This window comes from Harpia harpyja, chromosome 3 (assembly GCF_026419915.1).
Source record: "Harpia harpyja isolate bHarHar1 chromosome 3, bHarHar1 primary haplotype, whole genome shotgun sequence".
Classification (NCBI taxonomy): domain Eukaryota; kingdom Metazoa; phylum Chordata; class Aves; order Accipitriformes; family Accipitridae; genus Harpia; species Harpia harpyja.
The window spans coordinates 45,804,992-45,822,378 of record NC_068942.1 but is presented as its reverse complement, the minus strand read 5'-3'; the positions used below and the strand labels follow the sequence as shown (position 1 = coordinate 45,822,378).

At 40.2% G+C, this 17,387-nt stretch overlaps 1 protein-coding gene across 3 annotated transcripts in view; it reads left to right on the top strand.

Moving 5' to 3' along the window:
- The first annotated feature begins 4,961 nt into the window (after positions 1–4,961).
- Positions 4,962–17,387, top strand: part of PALS1 (protein associated with LIN7 1, MAGUK p55 family member) — a 60,255-nt gene continuing 47,829 nt past the window's right edge. For 2 of the 3 annotated variants that reach the window (XM_052782424.1, XM_052782425.1), the window contains exon 1: positions 4,962–5,114. The gene's annotated coding sequence lies outside the window, so the exon portion shown is untranslated. Of the gene's footprint in view, positions 5,115–11,338; positions 11,696–17,387 lie in introns of those variants that run through there. The other variant, XM_052782427.1, reaches the window with a different exon arrangement.

The following is a 17,387-nucleotide window of genomic DNA, read 5'->3' as shown; positions in this document are numbered from 1 at the left end:
ATGCCAATGGCAAGTCAGGGAAGAACAGAGTGCATTGTGATACAAATTAATAATTGTTATAAATAGCAAAGCAGGATTTTGTTTTCCAGAAAGAATTAAATATGTAATTTAGGTCCTTATACATTTATTCAAGATTAAACCAAAGATGGAGAGCTGTGCAGAAGAAGGCACACAGATGACTGAAACAGTACCAAAAAGATGGATGGGTATATGATCATGAGGACATCGTGCAAAAATAAGGAGAAACTACTCAAGGAAGAACACAAAGCAGCAATCGGATATAAAGAGCCAGATGAGGTAATCACTAATTTCAGTATAACTTAATAGGGGAAGGGAAAACAGTGGCAAGAAAGGTAATTTTTTTATTACCCACTATTTTTCTGGACTAAAAATAGTGCCTCAAACTGTTACATTAACAACCCCACTCCAGCTTTAACTTGGGGCACCCGTCTTCTGGGAATGATTCTTATTTCCAGGCTTAAGACCCTTCATTGAGAGATGAGTAGTACTCCCAGAATTGAGACCTCTGTTCTGGAGATTAAGTTTTTTCTATAGCCGAACTTCTGTTGGGTTTATGACCCTATTTGTAAATACTGTGACCTTACTTGGAGTTGTACAAATTTGGATCTGAAGGATTAAGGTGTGGCAGAGGACACTAGGAGCCAGAGAGGAAGATATTTCAGCTACCCAGATGAACATGAATGCAAAATGTAGCTATTGGATAGAAAGTAAACAACAGTTCCAGATGCTATCAAGGAATAAAACAAGACCATATTTGAATCTTTAGTATTTGTTATCCTAGTTCAAGGAAGGCTGAAAGGAAATTGGATTGCTGTATTAATTTCAAAATTCAGGGTTTCTGTTGCTGGATTGTGGAGGCCAGGAAAGAATTTTTTTTTCTTGCTTAATGCACAGTTTAGCTTCTGGACCTTTGTATTTTGCCTTCTTTGAAACACTAGATACTGAACACAGCTAGCCTTAGACAGTGCTGCTGTCACATTCTTTCAGATGGCAGGTGCATGTGTCCTCCTTAGGATTAAAACAATCACCACATTTGTAGTCAGGAGACATCAGATTGCTATAAATCAAACTGGAAAGACCACTGTGAGATATTGTCATTTCCCCTGCAACACAGGGAGAATATACAGGCAAAGCCTGAGCAGGAAGGAGCTCACTTTCATTCATATTCATTTAAAGGTGACACTTAAATGTGATTATCCAAGATATATGGTATCAATATCTAAAGGTCAAGGGAAAAATCCCTGTGAAGTTCTCAGAGACAGGAGGAAAAGAGTCTATTTAAATAGATGTCAGACATGAAAGTAGAGAGATAAAAAGAAGACAACAATTTCTCAAAACCTTGCAGGAATAAAAGATCAAGAAGGAAAGGGTAATCAAGATAATAATATTTAAAAAAAACCCAAACAACAACAAACTCACACACACACACAAAAAAAAAAAAAACAGCAGAAAGGTCAAGAAAGAGGATGGAATACAGACTCTGATATCAGGCAGGCAAGGATTCTTTAGGGATTGCATAAAGAAATATTTTGGCAAATAAAAAGAGATGACACCAGCTTGGAAAGGATCCAAGATGAAGTTGGAAGAGAAAGTACATCTGTTGTAGAATGGATGTTCAGTGAGTTTAGCGATAAAGAGTTTAGAGATAAAGGGGAGGAGAGTAATGGGGTGGACAGATGGGGATTACTTCTCCTCTAGCCTTCACTGACATAAGCAATGTGGCCACTGTGGCTCTTCTGACAGCATTCCTTTTTGTATAGAACCACTCCTGGACTGTAAAGCATAAATTCAGTTATGCAGTCACATAAAAGGGAATTTTTACCTAATCCTTCCGTGATTTTTCATTCCCCCTCCAGAGGGCAATGGTTTCAAAGAAAACATTTTGTCCTGCGTCAGGCTGATGCCTTAGCTTGAGTCAGAATTTTTTTTTTTCTTTTCCATTGATTACAATCAGCCAGGTTTAGATTGATCAACAGTTATATCAGCACCTTGCTGGCAAACAGTGACACTAATTGATGTCAAATTCAATTCATCAAAAATGAACATTTTCTTTGTTAAAAAATATTTGTCTGTGGAATAAATGCATCAACCTTTAAAAGAAGATTCTTCAATAATAAATTAAGTTGCCTAAATACATTGGTTTTGTAGCTGCAAGCATGCTTTAATGTTCCCATAATCCCTGATAGTAAAATCTTTGAAAAATCATGTCTGAAATCAAAATGTTCTAAGATCCAAACTCACAAAAGTTATCATTTGGATATTTCTTTTCAGTTCCTTTCTGCTTAAAGATAATAGTTGAACAAGAGATGGAACAGCATGGTTTGTAGTACTTTGGTAAGTAATTTTTCTCATTTCCTTTAGGCGCTTAGTAGATCCTCATATGAAAGATCAATCAGCTAAGACAAAACAAAGGAAGACCAAAAGCTTTGATCTTCCCAATCATCTTTCCGTTGTCCTTCCTGATCCTCCCATTCACCTTCTTTCTCTGTATCTATTCTTTTTAATTTGTGTGTTTTGTTAAATTTGGGCCAAAATGTTGATTTTCTTACAGCGATTTTTGCGTTCTCAGCATACCAACAAACAGCATCCACAAGGCAAAATGAACCATCAGATCTGTCCATTTAAATTGCTAACACAATGATTTAAAAAAGAAAGGTTATCTGGGTCTTTACAAATAACGCTGCTGATCCTGTGCTCTGTTGTGAAATCTTTTCAGGTATGACGACATCTTGGCCTGACAGAATATTTTCATCTGTTGGATAGAATTAGCCAAGCACGCCTCATTCAAACACCTTATGAATGGATTTGCCAGCTGGGCAAGGGCTAATATTAGGGTTTGTGAAAGCCAGAGGGAGGAGATTGGTTACCAAAGAAACAAACAAATCTCTAAGCAGATATATCCAAGAGATATCCCAAGCTCAGTCTTAACCTGGTCTGGTAACCCCTTCTGGCAAAAGATTAAAAAATCAGCTACAGATATAAGAGAGTAAAGGAGGGAAACAGGAACTGGTTGAATCCTTCTCTGCTCTACAACAAATTGCACAACATACTGAAGAAAATTCCCTTATCCTGGTTTAAAAACTGGCTACCAGGCAATATGCAAACTAGAGGCAATGAGATTTTCTGTGAGAGGAAGGAGAAATGCTGTCAGTTGAGGGAAACTGTAATGAGAATTTGTCAGGGGTTTTTTTTGTCTGATCATCCCAACCTTGGATGTAGAAAAGACAGTAAACTAGTGATCAGTTTGGATGAGGATGACAACAGTGAACAGCCAACTTATGAACCTAGCTACTTTTTGCAGCCATTATATCTTCTAGGCAAGTAGCATGTTTTGAAAGTCCTTTCTGGTTCTCAGGTCCTTTGCCAAAGCAGTCTGCAAAAAAGGTTCACATGAACTTCCACCATTTTTATATGAACATGAAAAGAACCGCGCTTGGTGCTGCTCAGCCACGGATTACCAGTGTCATGTTTTCCTTCCATTTTTATTTCCCAAGTAAATAATTCTGCAGTCCACTGGCATTTGTATTTCTTGCAGCGCTGCAGTTTTGCCCACTTGATACGAAGACCCTTGTTATTGGTCAGAACAGAAATAGCTGGTTAGATGTAGTTAAAAGGCATCACTGTCCTGAAAACAGAAAACAAAAAGATGTCCCGGGGGGTGTGAGCCACAGTGTGAAAAGGTAGAATGCTTTCAGAGTTTCCTCTGCAGGTAGCTGGGCAGGATGTAGGTTAGTGTCAGGTCAGCTGGCCTTTTCACACGATAAGAAAAGAAAAGCACAGGATCTGGTTTGGGGACTTATAAAATTGGACTGTGTGTCTATCTTTAGAATGGATCCAAAGAAAACATGGTATAGGGTAAAATTATAGGAAGTTGAAAGTTTGTATCTGGGTTTCACTATGGAGAACAATACAGAATTAAATGATACAGATGTCTAAATGGTTAAACTGAAGCAAGGAGAGATGGACTAAAGCAGGTATCTCTTTAGGACTTTATAGTGATCTAAGAAAGCCTTTTCTTCCGGTCTTGTTACATAGAAAGTTTCTTTTAATGCCTCAGGCAATGATCTAGGCAGGCTAGCTTGAAAAAACAGGGGTGGGAATGCAGTTTTTAGCTCAAACTAAACTGCAGTGCTGAAGGTATGTTTCCCTGGTCCTGTAAAACACAGCCATGGATACAAACAACCCGGTAAAACTACTTTTAAAGTCCCGTTTCCTTCATTCTTCCGGCACCGTGTCCTGAGCGCCTTCTGCGCCTCAGCCTCCCTTGGCTCTCCCAAAGGTGGACTCCCAGATAAGGGTAAGCATTTTTCTTCCCACAACAGGCCCCAGCCTGGCTGGGGCATTCAAGCTTGGGCTGCGGCTTCAGCAGCAGTACAATGAGAACAGGGGGGTGACGAGGAAGGTGGAGGAGAAAGGGGCTGTGGTAGCATGGAGTGCCCAGGGCACACGCCGGCCGCAGCAGGCAGCAGAAGAGCGGGCAGGGGGAGGCAGCTGGAGGTGGGAGAGGCGGAGAGAGCAGGCCGCAGCCCAAGCAGGCAAGTCAGCTCCGTTCCGGGCACAGGGGCTCCCGCGGTGGTGCCTCTCCGGGGCACAGAGAGAGCTGTGGTAGAGAGATGGGACAAGACCGCGGGAGGATGGAGACGGAGCAGCAGTGCCATGCCTTCTGTGTCCTCCCCAGCCTCTCAACGAGAGCTGAGGTAAACCCCAGCCCGCCATCCGCGACCACGACCGCGGCCGTTGGGGGGCAGCCCCGCCCCACCCGGCCGGCAGAGGGCGCGCGGCTCAGCTCGCCCCGCCCCGCCCCGCGTCCAGTCCGGCGGGCGGCCGGCGCGGCCCCGGCGGCGGGCTCCGCGCATGCGCGGCTCGGCCGGGCGAGGCGGGGCGGGGCGGGGCCGGGCCGGGCCTGGCGGCCGGCGCTGGGAGCGGGCGAGGGGGCGGGGCCGGGCCGGGCTTGGCGGCGGCTGCGCAGCTCTGTGGGGGCTGTGGCCGGGTGGCTCCGCGGGCGCGGCGGGGGGACGCCGCGGGGCGCGGGCGACCCTGACTTCCAGCCGGCGGCCGGGCCGGAGCGTGTCAGCGGCGGCGAGGGAAGGACGGTGAGCGCGGTCCCCGTTCCCGCGCCCGGCAGTGCGAGCAACAGGTCACTGCCGCGGAGCCGCCAGCCTCGGCTCACCGGGGAGCCTCTCCCGCGGACCACGGCGCCCGCGCAGGCCTGGGGCGGCGGGGGGGGGGTCCGGCCGGGCCGGCGCCAGACGGGGCGGCGGAGCCGAGCCAGGCTCGGCGGCTGCCCTCGGGGGACCGCGTCGGTCCCCGCGCCCCGCCGGGCGGCGGCCCGGGCGGCCCTGGCCGCTGCGGCTACAGGTGCCTGCGCCGCGGGGCGCCCGGAGCCGGCGCCGGTGCCGGGAGCGTGGGGGGCGGGGGGCGGCCGGCCGGCCGGCCTCTCCAGAGCCGCTCCCGCGGGGCTGCCTGCTTGGCAGGCGCGGCGAGCTTAGGCCCAGGAGTTGTAAGAAAAGGGCTCCCGTCCTTGGCTGTGCTCTTTCTCTGCGTGATTATGGGGGAGTGGGGGTGGGTGTTTGTGTTTTAATGAGGGGAGAAACTTGAGGCTTCCCCCCTCTGCGCTTCTCAGCTTCTGGCAGTTCTCTGTTTGGAAATGGTGCCTCTAAAGAGACCGCTTCGTGTTGATTCATGGAGCTTTGCGGGGCTAGGTTAAAGTAAGTTGAATATGAGCGACTTCCAGTGTGTTTTGTAGCTAGCAGTAGTTAACGCGCACACTGCCTTGGAACTACTTCGTTTTCGGAAGGGCTGTGTTGGTAATGTTTGGCGCTTTCCTAACGGAGCGACCGAGCCTGTGTTGTGGTAGAGTCTCTGCAGGCAAGCAACAACACGGTGACTTTGAGCTTGGTGAGACAGACTGCACAAGATAATTAAATTAACTTGTATTTGATCTTTTTGAAAAACATTTATGTTAAAAAAAAAAATCTGTCTAAAATAATGATGTTCTTGGATGTCTCACGTGGGACAGATCCCTGAAAAAGAAGATAATGAGGAATATTGAAATACCAACTACTGCTGTGAGGGTTTTTTCTTTTAAAAGGTAATTCTTAAAGCCTCTGCAATGGAATTATTTGGGCATGAACTAGCTCCATAGTTCACTTACTAGAACGAAATACTTGTATTCTAGGTAAGTGATGATATATCAGTGACTGCAATCAGACTTCGAAGAAGTGACTGGTGGTGGTCTTTTTCTCAGTGTCTGCTGCTTCAAGGCACAGCTGCCCGTGCCTTAAAGGGACCTCTGTCTTTTTTGAGGATTGAGGTGTTTTTCCTGAGTTTGTCAAAAATAAGATATCTTTGTGTTGTCTTTAATTAGGCATCTGAGCCTGCAATCTTTTGGTTTTAACCTGTCCTCTGAATTTTCACACACAATACATCTTTTTTTCTTATAATCATCTTAGATTTGTTATTACGAATCTAAATGTCCAACAGTTTAGAGTCTGGCTGGTTTATACACTTATGAATTATTTTCCAATGTGCTGTGATCAAAAAAAGTTCAGTTTTTGCATGTTAAAAGCTTAACTGATGGTTAGTATTGTAGATGGTTTAACAAGGCATCAAATATTTATATTGCAGCACTTGTGAACCAGTGTACTAGAATGTCAAATTTAATTAATATTACTGTTAATAAAGTAATACAGAGTTAAATGTTAATACATGATCACTTAACTCTTTTCAAAGTAGTTCTTTCAGATTTTATATCCTTCTCTGTGTATCATGTTGCTTTGTAATGTATGGAATGACAGTAGATGGTGACTTTTGCTATATAGAATTAGATGATGGTAGTTTTACTTAGTTTTTATTAAATTTCCTTCCAGAAGATCTGAACTTACTTAGAAATGTAAATCAAAATATTCCTTCACTAGACTGATTTAGCTGACTTAAGAATCTGCAGGAGTTACTCAGGCCATTGAGGGGTGTCAGGTATCTTTCATTACCACAGCAATATGTGATGTAGAAGCAGTAGAAATGCAATGTAGAGGTTAGCATTCATACCAAGGGTTATGGACACAGAAAACTTAATGTAGTCTGAAGTTCATATGCATCAATATATTTTCCCAAGTAAATAATTATATTTTCATAACAGTTCCATTTGCTGCTTTTTAATTAAAATCTCTTGCTATAGTTTGAAGTTGCAGGCTTTTAAAAATACTGTGGCGTTTTTAGATGCAAATTCTGTTATGATGTCTCCTCAAAGACTGGATCTTAACATCAGATGCTAACAGTTGTAACTACCCGTTTCAGCTACCAATTTTTTTGTTCTGGCTTACACTTTTGATTAAGTGCATTCCTTTTACAGTGTTACACTTTTAGAATGCTGAAAGCTAAAATTTCATTCTGCTACTTCTTTGATAACAGGATTTGTATTTGTATTCATATGTCATGTTTAAAAATTCTTAAATGTTCTAGCAACTGGCTTTTTTCTGAAGTACTTTCTCAGCCTGACAGGTAGTATTGCAGAAAGGCTTGACATTACGGTATTTGGAACACTAATTACTGCTTTGGTCATTCATCAGAAAACCTCAAGACTTTCTGTAAATATTAATTAAATACTGTTCTATTGTTTTCCTTTTATTAATGGGCAGAGAGAGGCATTTTTGTATTTGAAAAGGTATGCTGCTGTGTCTGCAATAGGAAACTCACTTAGTGGAAACAGTTTATACTGTGGTTTAAAATCAGATATGCTGGCAAAATGATTTTTCTAGTACAGTTATCTACTTTGGAGCTTTCTTCAATACCACTATTCTGGCAAAAGAAGTATTTTATGTACACATCCTCCTTCCTGCACTCCCAATATAGCTATATGACAAAATGTTTTAAGTATAGTTCAGACAAAAGTATGAAGCAGAACTCTAAACAAAAAGAGGAAATCATAACTAAGTGGTTTATATATCAGGCTATTTTAAAGTAAGTTTGGGGGTTTGTTTGGGTTTTTTTTAACCAGAGGTGATAAACTCTGTATGTCTATTGGTAAAGACTTGTTTTATACTGCAAGGGTGTCTAATTGCATGCTAATACATAGATGTGTGGGAAGAAGAAAATGCTGTAATACTCAAAGCTTGCATCAGTTAAATTAGAAAGCAAACAGATACCATTAGTAATGCACAATTGTACAAGGAATACGTTTATTCTGTGAAGCAGGAAACACAGAAAGGCCTAATCTTGCACACTTCTTTTTTTGGCAGAAAAAGGATGTGATGTTGCATTTCTTTACAGGTGGGTAAATGGTCTGAGTACCTGCCCAGTATGTTGAGATTTGGGTTCAAATCCTACTGTCTGGGGGAACTTGAAACCCCCATCTGTCAGTTCCCAAAGGGAATGCTTTAACTGCCAGGACACTGGGTGTTTGTCTGTGAGGTGCTTCCAGACACCAGCCACGTTCATTCTTGTGGAGTGGGATTCACTTGGGAAGGGAGTGAATGGTGTGTGTAGCCCAGGGACTGGCTGGCAAGAAGCATCATCAAGTACAAATTGATGATATGAACCCAGGTCTCCTTGTTACAGGCAAAGTTTTGAAAGAGCAGATGAAAGGGAATTTTTTTTTTTTTTTTTTCCCCTAGCATGGTGTGAAATTCTGGAGACTTAAATCTCAGATCTTTCTCTTCATGTTTATTCTTGGCTGACTTGGCCAATTCCTACTCATGTTGAGTATGAGATATTTGAACAGCACCTGTAATGTGCCCTTTTCATTCTAGAGCAAAGCTTGGTTGCTTATCTGTGGGTTGTGGAGTCTAGTAGGTGACATGGCATTTAGATTCTCTTGTGGATCTAATTCTGCTTTCTTATAAGATGCTGAATAATTACATTTAAAAATGTAATTGTTTCAACATACCTGTAATTATTATCTGTTTATATAAAGATCACCTCAGTGCCTTGTGTTTCCTTAAGTGATTTGCCTATTGCATCATGTATCTGTTCTGGTTGGCCATAATTGTATACTAAAGAAAAATAATGAGTAAGAAATAGTTAATGTGATTTATGTTAACATTTTTAATATTTGATTTTACCTCTAGTCTTTCATTTTTTAAATTTCTTCCCTAGGATTAGAGAAAAGGCTTGACAGTTGATACACGTGACAGTGCAGTTCATGGTTGTTAATCATAAACTTTAGTATCTGAATTCGCTATACTTAGCATAGAAAATAAACTCCTCATCTCCTGCAAAGTTCTAACAAAAGAATAGATGATATAATACAAATGCTGGAAAAAGACAGTTCTTAAGAAAAATAAGATAGAAACTAAACCATAAGTTTCATCCTTGTCTTGCATCAGGATTCATCTTCTGGGGAAGCTGTTGGAAGGTCATACTTTAGAAAAAGTAGTTTAGAACCAGGAACGACTTCTGGTAAGGATATATTAAAAGTGATGGGACAGTTAAGCGGTCCTTTACAAAAGGTATTAGGAGTACTCAAGTGTGGCAGTAGTCAGTATGTTAGCATCTAAAGCACATACCTTTGTACGCACATCAACTGTTATATGAATAGTCAGTGTGACTTGTCTCATTTTCATGTGTGAAGTTCTTCAGGGGTATCTTCAAGCTCTCTAGAAAGTTGAATTCAGCAAAACTAAAAACCTTTGATAACCGGGAAGTACCAGTGCAACCTCAGCAGCTGTTCTTTGACCTGGCAGTGGCACTGGGAGGTGGCTGTATGCATTCCGAGTCTGTTTCCAAGGGTAAGTGTATATTTTTGAAGTCAGGAAGGAGAGGCTGGAAAAGAAGTGTTAGTTTAGGTAGCAGTAGTGTTGAGTGGAGTTCTGAGTACAAATGTGTGAGATCAAAGGAGTATATGTATACTAGTGCCTAAAAGATTCACTTCTCATTTCAACAGTATATTATAAAGATTGCCAGTGATAGATGTGTGAGCTGTTGTTAGCAGTGTGATGGCATAGGAGTGACTTGCGTTTAATGAGGTGTATACGAAAGAGTAATGAAGCTTAAAAAGTTCACCTTGTTCAAGGCTGAAGGCAGGTAAAATATAACTGGTATGATGTCTTGGTAAAAACACTATTGAGAGAAATTACCTCACTTTTGATGTTTCCCATCACCTGTCTGTTTCCCTGCAGCCAAATCTTGATCTTGGTTTGGGTGGCAGAGAGATCAGCAGAGTCAGCTCTCATCTGAATATTCAAATGTAAACCCAAATGTTCATTTAACTGGGATGATCTTCACAGTTAAAGTCAATAAAGGTAGTATGCTTCAGTAATTCTTCTCTATTAATCACTTATTTAGAAGCTGTTCTTCAGTGTGGCAGAGGTGAATTGTAGGGAGGGAAGCATGTTTTTCTGCATGGTGGTTGTGGTACTGAGTTATATTCTTCAGCACAGCAGATACCGTGACAACTTTTTCTTTAGAATGTGATACCTCTGTGCATAAAGCTAAGGCTTGACCTTAATATTGGATCATGCAGTGTTCCTGCAGCGTTGTGGTTGAAAACTTGTGGTTGCCCTTGTTTGTCTTGTTTTATCAAATTGCCATTGACTTGTCAGCTACTGTTAATGAAACTTGAGATAGATTAATCGTGGATTAATGCAGTGTACCTTGGCTAAGAAAATTAAAGTTGCTTTTGTAGAGAAACTGTTACAGATAACTGCATTGTGTGCCATAGAAATTAACTGCATGTCTTGTATTGGCTAAGAGAATGTGTTGCTAATTCCTCTGGTATGTCCTATTTTCTAAATGTTCTTTCATCTCTGAAGGCAAAGCTCATGCTTTCAGGTTAAGCATTGAGATTTCAAACAGATGAGAGTTTAAATTTTATTGGTTTATATTAAATTGATTGTACTTCTTATGTATGTATATCCTTGTTTTCAGAGAGCAAATCTCTTCTTCCCGATGTCTGAAAGGGCATATGATGTCAGCAGACAAACTTAGTCCTGTGTTAGTGGGAGAATATAGCATTAGTGGACATCACGTGCTTTCTGCAGAATCAGTTCCTCTAGGATCAAGCGGTGATGGAATTGCTTAGTGCCACTATGCAGTGGCATTTACATTTTGTTTGAATGGTATTAGAAGTTCTCAAACGCAGGACGGAAGGAAAGTGAGTTGAAATGGAACTGGATAGACGTATTTAAAGGTGGTGATTGTTGTAAGATAATTAAAACCAACATAATGCAAGCTCTTACTATTTCATTTTCTTCCAGTAATCAAGATGTGTTCTAAATTAGTAACCTAATTACTTACAGGGAGGAATTAGCACAGTGTCTTAAAGTGAGGTAAAAGCTGATCAGCTCGGCATTGTCTTGTCGGGCTGACTGACGAAATGACTTATGAGCCCAGCAGCAGTATTGGGTTTGGTTTTGGCCAGTGGAATAGTCTGTTTCATATCTTCATTTTTTTTAAGAGTATGAACAGCAATAAAAATCTGTTTGAGCCTAAGTTCTTGTTAGATTTGTGGACTTTTTCTACTGCATTATCAATTTAATTCTTGCCTGTTCATAGAATATTCATCTAGTGTGTGTTGTGGTCTTCTCTCAAGACTTTAACTATTGTCATCAACCACTTCCTGACAAAGCATGTTGCTTCAAGCTGATATGATGAGGGCTAGCTAGAACTCTGAAGAGGCAAGTTACTTGGCTTCAGTGGAACGAGGAAGAAAGTGGCAGTCTGAGGATTCTACAGTCAGGTAGACAATTTTCTACCTTTTAGCCTACTTAAATTTCTTCTTTCTTCATTGGCTCATCAAGCAAGATGTAAAGATTAAGGACTGAAAGTGTATCCCAAGGAAAGCTAGGAATCCAAAAAGTAAATGTCACTTGTCCTTACTCCTGAAAGAAAAAAATCCTTAGGATGGTTTTCAGCTAACAGAACAGGTGAAAAGCTATTCAAGACTGGTTATTTTGAAATATTTTACTTTCTTTAAGCTTTTGCCAATTTTCAATTAAGGAGAGGTCAAAGTGAAGTGCAATGAAGAGTTATTTCTTCTTGACTAAAAAGAGAATGCTGCATCTAATTATGTGATGTTTTGAAGCAGCAGTTAAGCGTTATTTTGGCTTATTGCTTATGAAGAAATTTTTGGTTAAACTATTTCTTTTTTGATATCAATGTCTTGTTTAGACTAGTAAGCTTGTTGCTATTAGGAATTAGTCATATGATCAATTTTAAATACTCATGATATATTGTTTTTCCTTAGATCTTTCCTGGTTTAGCGTGGACTTATTACGTTTTTGCTGCTGCTTTTTTTGGCAACTTTTCTGTTGCTCTTTTTCTTGCATTCTTTCCTTCTGCAGACCCTCAAACATGAGTCTTTCTCAGTCTCCTCCCTCTAAATAGGGAAGATGGACAATACTGGGAAGGAAACAAAGGTTCTGTGTGTTAGGTCACACCATTCCTATACTGTTAAGTCTTACGACCTTTTGCTTTCTCTTTCCCTTCATATTATTGCCTTGTGTCTTAAGGTTGGATTGGCTTGTAAAACAGTACCTATACATAGCATTTCTTTAATTTTGCAGTACTGTCCTGGTTCTCCTTTAGATCTTCTGGTGCTTGTGTTCTTTTACCTCTCATTATAGCTTTGATATATTCAAAGTTACCCCTTCTATTTCAGTGGGAAATTTTTCTGTAGTAAGGGTGAAGTTAAGCAGGAATATTGCTTTTTATGGGACATAATGACAACTATTATTTAGTACTGTGCAAAGTAAGAGTAGTTCGGTGCCAGGAGCTCACGAAATAATTTTTATCAAGTGTGTGGTGGGATGATTAGATGTCTGTAAAGTGTAATAAAATTGGACCAGACTCCTGGTTTCTGTAGAACTGTCAAGAAAGTTATCTTTAAGCATAGCGTCTGTTTGCTGTGCTTTATGTAGTGTCAGCGACATCTGGAAAGCCAACAAAATGCTAAATGTATCAGGAAAGGCATTAAGATGACAGAATGCATCATATTGCAGCTATGCAAAAGCCTGCTGTCTTCATTCTTGTGTACAGTTCAGGTCTCTGCATTTAAAGGAAGTACACAGCAGAACTAAAAAAAAAAAGATAGAAAAGGGGAACAAAAATAATCAAGGGATGGAGCCTTACAAGAAGACACTAGAAAGACTTGGAAGCCTTCAGTTGGACAGGATGTGATGGAGATTTTAGGGAAAAAAAGAAAAAAGCCATGGAGGCTGTGGATCTTACAAGTGCAGGATGCAGTTGATTAAAATGGTAGCTTTGAACCAGATAAAAGAAGCTGGTACTTTACATGCTGGCTGGTGAATTACTGGCATTTATTGCCATAGGAGTTTGTGGAGGCAACCAATACCAGCATGTTCAAAAAAGGGGTTATACAGATTCCCAGACAGCAGATCCATTGACAGATACATTTAATGGTTCATAATTGAATAGTCAGGGATGTACCATCTGATGTCCTTCAACAGCTGAACTTCTGGATGCACAAGTTATCCCTAAACAGCATGTTTGGTTGCCACTGTCAGATGGGGAGTTCTGGGCTTGATGGACTGTTGGTCTGACTCATTAGGCCATTTCTCTGCTGTTATCCTAAACAGCCAGAAACCATGTTTTACACCTTACTGAAATTTGTTCTGTAAAAATGTGGTAGATTATCTCAACCAGATACTGTGATGCGCTGACCTACAAGTGTGTAAAAAGCTGGGTTTTTTGAGGTTGGTTGGTTTGTTTTTAAAAAAGGGGGAACTGAAGAGCTGGAAAATCTCAGCAAGGGATTAACAAAATAATGTAAACAATATAATAATATAACTCTGAACTCCCTACAAAAATGTCATATTTGGTCTTATTTGGGATTCTGTGTTGATGGCTCAGTTTTGATCAGTGGACAATGTGCAAAGCTGCGTAGGGTCCTCTTATAAATGCATCTGCATGATGCTGAACTCAGAATTTGTACGATATACTTGTTTGGAAAAGCAAAGGAATCTTATAAGCTAAAAACCTCAGAGGGGACAATCTGCAGAAGTGAACAGTTAGGCCTGCTTATTATGTACAAGCTCTTTTTGAAGCCTCGAGTGTGGTTTCCATGGCTGATCAAGTGGTGGCTCAATTTATAAACCTTATATGAAGTTAAAGTGTTGTATGTGTTTACTCCTAATAAAAAGTACTAGGGTGATAACTGCACAGTACAAATTTCAAGAATTTTACTTAATAGGTTGTATAAAATCTGAAATAGCACTTCTGTAGTAGTAACGTATTAAATATTTGCATATGTGATTTTTTAAAATTTAACAACTTCAGTTGCAAACTTGAATTTATATATACTTCGTCCCCTAAGCCAGTGACTTCTGACTTCTATTGGTGAGAACTTCGTACAGTTTCTCCTTCTGTCAATATTGTTAAAGTCTTTTCTATACAAATATTTAATGAATGCAGCTGCATACGTAAGTGGGTGGATAGTAAGTGTAGGCTAGTTTGTGTTCCCTCTTAAGTGCACACTCCTGTCAAATCTTAGAAAGGTATTTAATGCTGTTCTTTTTGTATTATGTGTGTTAGTGCTCCTTATAACTTCTGTAGCTGGGACTTCATGTGATAATTAAAATTCCATGCAAAACTTCAGTTCTTGATTTCTTAAAGCTACTTAGAAATTGAGTATTCAGCCTTTAAGGTACATAACTTGACTCATCAGTGCCTGTTAAACTTCATTACTAATTGTTCACATTGCGCTTCTGATGCTTCTTGGTGAGAGTGTGTTTTTTATTCTTGGATCTGTGACAAGTGGCACATCTGATTCTGGCTACTTCAGAAGAAATTTAGATTGCAACTATAGCTCTGGAAATCTTGCCAGATTGGGTGATGTCAGTTTTTTACCTTTCCCTGCTGAGCTCCTCTGCTCTGTGGTTCATCATTTGCAGAATTAGCAGAAGTGCTTGTTCCTCGGTCATTACAGTTCATAGTGTAATATCTGACCCAAACGAAGATGCTAGTCTTAGCACTGAAGTGGCTGAGGTGTCAGCAGATGTTCCCTTCTGCCAACTCTGATTTTGGGATCAGTGACTTCTGATGGGAGCAGAGTCTACAGCTGAGGATAGTAACTTAATCTGCTACAACAAGATTTGCTAGAGCTTGTCTATCAACATCTTTAATTTAAGCTTGCTGTCCTTTCAGCTCAGCCTCTTATGCAGTCTTATTTTCTTCTTTATTTGAAAACAATAACCCAAGGAGAAATAATGATTTGCCTTATTTTATGATCTCTTTGCAACAAGTTCCATGTCTAACTTCTGACTTGTACTTTGAGAAACCCATAAACAATCAAGCATATTATTGCTGACCATTACACCATTGCAGGTCTCAAGGATTCATATATCATTGCATTAATATATTCTTGTAGGTATATTTCTGAAAACTTGTATGTAGTAGGTAAAATTTGCTCTGGCTTTAGTTTCCAGACTTGCAGTATAGAACCATCCAGAAATGCACTGGATTAGTTTAATATATACAACCACAGGGTGTGCAGAACGAAAAGCAAAATGGAGACATTGGTAAAAAATGTAAAGACCTGTTACTCAAAGTAAGACTGAAATATTGTGCATGGAAGCTATTTGAATGGCTGCCTAAAGTTTAGAGGAATAAGAAAGCTTTAGAAGTATGTTCATGGGTTTAGCTTGTTAAAACTTAAAGTTCTCTAATAAATACCCCTTGTTTGTATTGAGAATTCCAGAACTGGTCTTGAAAGAATATAGGTGCATACTTAGAATGACTTGAGTTAGTGGAGCACGAAGATATTCATAAATCTCGTTGACCTCAAATAATAGGTTCTGATTTCAATACTTAATTTGGTAGGTGATTTTTTTTCTGGAACTCAGCATATTTTACATCTGTGAATGTTGACTAAATATCTGGAAATAGTTATATCTCTTTTCATAAAAGTAGAATTCATCAAGAAGAAAAAGGTTATGCATGCTGATTCTGTTGGATGTTTTTTTCTAGATAAATCTTGAGTAAATAGTTTTCTAATGTAAAATGTCAGCTGGCATCAGGTTGAAAATACATCCCAGATAGATAAGTATCTTCCAACCGATTGGTCAGTTGGAAAAGGGCATGTGAAGCTTTTGGTTCAAGTTCCAAAACTCCTGGAAGTGGTGGATGAAGTCTGACCATCTCTGGGATACCTAAACCTTCCTAGTTTTGCTCTATTATTTCTACTTCGCAAAAATTAATTTTGTTATTGCAGGCATTGTAGCCTTGGTAGTGCTGGAACAAAATTCTCTGCCTGCATTGCTGAGATGATTTGCAGTCTCTGGGGACCAGAGAACTACAGCTCCTCTCAAATGCTTTCTTTAAATTGAGTGGGATAAAACTGATTTATTTAAGAGTGTCTCTAGTAAACAGATATGTCAGAAAGATTAAGTGGTTGCTTTGATTTCAAAAGTTGTAAATTTCTGCAGCTTTAAAGCAAAGATTGTAGATTTGACTTGGAAAATTGAATGTGTTACTGTAAGTATTGGGGCTCCTGGGTGATCAGTCTGTTGTTTCCCCTGACAATAACTAATGGCTGCTGCATTGACTGTTTTCAAATGGATTTAAGGTATAACCTGCCCTAAATTGCGTTGTAATAATTCAGTTTGAATGAAGTGACAAAACAGAAATTATGGACGATAGATAATCTACATCCCAAAATTTGTTTGTTTCCTAAGTAGCTGATGGTAAAAAGTCATGATAAACTTTAGAAACTCCGTCAAGACTCACAGAAAATCAGATACACCTGCTTTGAATTGCCTCACCAACACAGTTGGTTGATTTGGCACTAAAGATTAAACCCGGTGACCAGAATTGCCATTTGATTGCTCTGAGTGACTAATTGGCATGTGAACAGTGTTGCAGCTCTTGTTCAGGAGGTCAGTATTTTTCTGACATTATTTGGAAAAGTGACTTGTTTTATATGCTCAGGCTCCAAACAAAATGGTAGTCACTGTAGTGTTCCTGGCTTGTTCAGGAATAGTCTCTGGGTTTTTTTTGGTTGGGTTTTTTTTTTCCTCCCCTACTGAAAAAATCTCAGTATTAAATGATTCCTTGGGGCAAGAACCTATGTTCTCACTCTGCAAAATTAGAAAACATAATCTTGGAACCTTGTTTTTTTTCCTAGCATCACACAGAGTGCATGTAACGAGTGCCCAGAGGGGTGGTGGAAAAGAAAGTCATGAGTGGAGCTGCTAATGAAAAACCTCTCTCTGTGAGGCATTAGTACAATCATCAGAGGAGCTGCTTTCAAGTAAAGTACCAGTGCTGTTCATAGTGTACCTGTTGGGTTAGAAGTTGGGTTAACCTGTCGGACTTTTTAGAAAACTAATACTGCTTCATATCTCTGCTACCCTCTCTTGATCTTAGAGGAGCTCAAAGCCACAAAGACTTGCTTTTCTACATATGACAAATGG